Source organism: Giraffa tippelskirchi, chromosome X (genome assembly GCF_054371585.1).
Source record: "Giraffa tippelskirchi isolate mGirTip1 chromosome X, T2T-mGirTip1v1.2.pri, whole genome shotgun sequence".
NCBI classification, from domain to species: domain Eukaryota; kingdom Metazoa; phylum Chordata; class Mammalia; order Artiodactyla; family Giraffidae; genus Giraffa; species Giraffa tippelskirchi.
The window spans coordinates 92,976,783-92,981,024 of NC_137289.1; the positions used below are offsets into that span (position 1 = coordinate 92,976,783).

Genomic DNA, 4,242 nt, shown 5'->3' on the forward strand with positions numbered 1-4,242 from the left:
TTTTTTTTTTCAAATCTGAGGCATAGAAAAGTGCATAAAACATATATGCCAGGTTTAGATAATGCCAAGGAAGCCCCTTATAAAAGCAAACACCTATGTAACCAGGACTAAGGTCACGAAACAGACCATTGCCAGCCTTCCAGAGTACAGCTACCGGTATTACTCCAAATCACAACCCACTCCCTCCCCTATGGATCTTGACTCTATGATAATCAGTTCAGTGCTTTGGACTCTGTGGGAGAGAGCGAGGGTGGGATGATTTGGGAGAATGGCATTGAAACATGTATATTATCATATGTGAAATGAATTGCCAGTCCAGGTTCGATGCATGATACAGAGTGCTCGGGGCTGGTGTACTGGGATGACCCAGAGGGATGGGATGGGGAGAGAGGTGGGAGGGGGATTCAGGATGGGGAACACATGTACACCCATGGCTGATTCATGTCAATGTATGGCAAAAATCACTAAAATATTGTAAAGTAATTAGCCTCCAATTAAAATAAATAAATTTATATTTAAAAAAATGACCTTACAACTTTTGTATGCATTCCTAAGCAATACAGTTTATTTGAAGTTTTATCAGTGGAATCATACTGCATGCTCCCTTTTACGGCCTGCTCCCTTAGTCTTTATGTCATTAACACTCAGAGCCCCTTGCCTTCAGGAAGCAGGCAAAACAAACCTGGTTCTGTAAACCTGACTAGAAGAAAGAGCAGGCATAAGGAAACGAGGCCACAATAGATGGAGTGCAGACTCCTGCTGGATGTCCTTGAAGCTGTGGAGCTCTGTGCAGCCCCCAAGTACCCCAGGGGGAAAGAGAATAGGAATTAATCTTTTATGATCCAATTATGTTCTTAAATGAAGTTATTTGATGACTCCAGTCCAACGACAGCTTTTATCAACTCCTAGGATTTGGAATGCCCTGACAGATAATTACGGAAATGTAATGCCTGTAGACTAGAAGTCATCCCATACTAGGACCTTGCATTTGCTTACTCTGAATCTCTCAGAAAAAGGGATGAGTGACAGCTTGCTCTTTGATACCTCAGATGATGAAGAGCTGAGAGAACAGCTGGATATGCATTCAGTCATCATCTCCTGCATCAACGATGAGCCCCTCTTCACTGCAGACCAGGTGATTGAAGAAATTGAAGAAATGATGCAGGAATCACCAGACCCAGAAGATGATGAAACACCTACCCAGTCAGATCGGCTTTCAATGCTTTCCCAGGAAATTCACACTCTTAAGAGTTCTAGCACAAAGGGTGAAGAGAGGGTGAAAAGGCTGTCGGTATGTGAATTAAATGAGGTGCTGGAAGAAATCGAGACAGCCATCAAGGAGTACTCTGAAGAGCTGGTGCAGCAGCTGGCCCTGCGAGATGAACTGAAGTTTGAGAAAGAAGTGAAGAAAAGCTTTATTTCTGTTCTCATCAAAGTGCAAAACAAACAGAAAGAGCACAAGGAAACAGCCAAAAAGAAAAAGAAACTCAAGAATGGCAGCTCTCAGAATGGGAAGAACGAGAGAAGCCACATGCCCTGCATAAGCATGGAAGGGATCTCAAATGTCATTCAGAATGGCCTCCGCCACACCTTTGGAAATTCAGGTGGAGAGAAACAGTACTTGACAACAGTCATTCCTTATGAGAAAAAAAAATGGACCGCCATCTGTTGAAGATCTTCAGATATTAACAAAAATTCTTCGTGCCATGAAAGAGGATAGTGAAAAAGTTCCAAGCTTGTTAACAGACTATATACTGAAAGTTCTGTGCCCTACACAGAGCAGCATCACTTCAGGAACAGCTTTATCCTTCGTGGGCAACAAGCTACAATTCGTATAGCATTATTCTGAAAGCTGGCTACTATTACCTTCCTGCTATTGGAAATTCAGGACACTTGAACTTGGGTTTGTGATTCAGTATTACTAGATCTTGCCTTCTCTAATTCTTTGTATCTTGAACTGAGAGAACCATGACACTATTTTGAATTCTAGAGTTTTTTCGTTGTTGTTGTTGTTAAATTCTAACAATTATGAACTCTTCTCCAGCTCTGTAGAGTAAGGGGGAGGGATGTTCACTGTGCACATGCAGCTATATTTTTCATTAACGGACGACAGTACGTCTGAGTTTCTACGGCTTTCTGGATCTAAACTGCACTCACTCAAGAACTAGATTAAAGCACTGAGAGATTTATATTAGAGCTGTTCTTCGGTGATGGCAAGAACCAACACTGATTTTTTTTTTTTTTAATAAGAGAACTGTCAGTATAAACATTACCTACAAGTATTGTCCAGACTTGGGGTATTGTCCAAGACTGAAACTTGGGGTTTTTGGAAGAAGGGAAACCAGAATATACATCATCTTAGCTTAATACTTTGTCAAAATCAAAACACCTGGAGATGGTCAATTTTAGGGCTTGCTGCGTGTCTCACCATTGTTCAAGTTTTAACCATTAAGATGACATTCACTTTCAGAATCTTGTATTGTTTAACTTTAGAGGTTTCCATGTTTCATTTCACATGTCTGTGAAGAAGTGTCCTTAAAAGGAATTGGTATCTTTTAAGGTGCTTAAACAGTATGCTGCAGCAGTGCCCGATCCCTGTTACTGTTGTATTTTATTCATGCCTGTGTTTTCCGAAAGCACTAATTCTAGGAAAAGCTATTCATGGATCCATCCCTAGTCATGAAACACCTTTGCCAGTTCCAATCAAGTTAATTCCATTTAATAAATGTTGGAGGAAAAGTAAAAAAAAAAAAAAAATTGACTAGCATTCCAATGCATGATTTTAGCAAAGTAATTTTGACACGATTATACCATTCTACACTGTGTGAACACTGGGATGCTCTTAGCTATTTTTTTCTAACAATGCTTTTAGCTTTTTCTTATGAACAATGGTGCAATGAACATTCTTGGGCGTTTTTCATGGGACTCATGTTTAAAAGTCTCGGGTATACATGCAAGAACAGAATCACTGGCCCATAGTTATACATATCTTCAGCTTTTCTATATGGTGCCAAATTGTTTTCTGTAGTGGTTGTATCAACATGTAATCCCAGCAGCAACATAGAGAGTTTCTCTGCCTGCACATCTTCATCTACACCAAGTGTTGCCAAATTTAATTTACTTGTTTAGCACTACTATTAAGTTTTTTGCACATTCTCACCTTTATGAACCTTTTGGACATTCTCTTCTATGAAAAGCCTGTTCATGTTCAACTCTTTCACTATTTTTCTATTCTATTTTCCATCTTGTTCTTACTGATCCAGTCAGTTATTTATGTGTTTTCAATACCAGCTATATGTGTGGCTAAAATAATCTTTCGTTTTGTTGTTTGTATTTTCTCTTATGTGCTGTGCTTTGTGAAGAGACTTTAATTAAGACATACTTAATTATATAACATACTTAATGATAACATAGTCAAAATTTATCATTCTTCTGCTTATGGCTAGTGCTTTTCTGTTTCAAGAAATCTGTCCCTGCCCTGGGGCCATGGAACTATTTTCTATCTTGTCTTCTGGAATATTTATGGTTTTGCCTCTCACAGTTAGGTCATAATCCAGCTACAAGTGATGTGTGTGTATAATGTTGAGTAGGGTTTCTTTCTGTTTTTATATTTTATCCTATGAACAGCTACCTAAACTTTTACTGATTCTACCAATTTCAGTGCTGCTGCTGCTGCTGCTGCTGCTAAGTCACTTTAGTCGTGTCCGACTCTGTGCAACCCCATAGATGGCAGCCCACCAGGCTCCTCTGTCCCTGGGATTCTCCAGGCAAGAATATTGGAGTGGGTCGCCATTTCCTTCTTCAAAGTATACATGCATGCTAAGTCACTTCAGTGGTGTGCGACTCGGTGCAACCCCATAGACGGCAGCCCACCAGGCTCCTCTGTCCACAGGACTCTCTAGGCAAGAACACTGGAATGCGTTGCCATTTCCTTCTCCACCAATTTCGGTGAACCACTTATTGAAAAGTCTGCCCTTTTCCTACATATTTGCAGTGCCACATGTGTCATAAATCAAACATCTACCTATATATGGGCTAGTTTGTGTACTCTCTATTAAGTCCCATGGCCCAATTTATCTGTCTACTTAAAATACCATATATCAGTATTCATCACTACAATTCTAAAGTCAATTCTGATATTTGGATAAGGCCACTCAACTCTACCTTGTTCTTCAAGAATGTATAGGTTATTTTTGGCCTCTCTCGAATCCATTTCAATTATCAATTCATCAGAAAAATTTC

The 4,242-nt window shown here is 39.7% G+C and overlaps 1 pseudogene; it reads left to right on the forward strand.

The window, feature by feature from the left end:
- The first annotated feature begins 930 nt into the window (after nucleotides 1-930).
- On the forward strand, nucleotides 931-1,885 carry LOC145537143 (fasciculation and elongation protein zeta-2 pseudogene; annotated as a pseudogene).
- The last annotated feature ends 2,357 nt before the right edge of the window (nucleotides 1,886-4,242 follow it).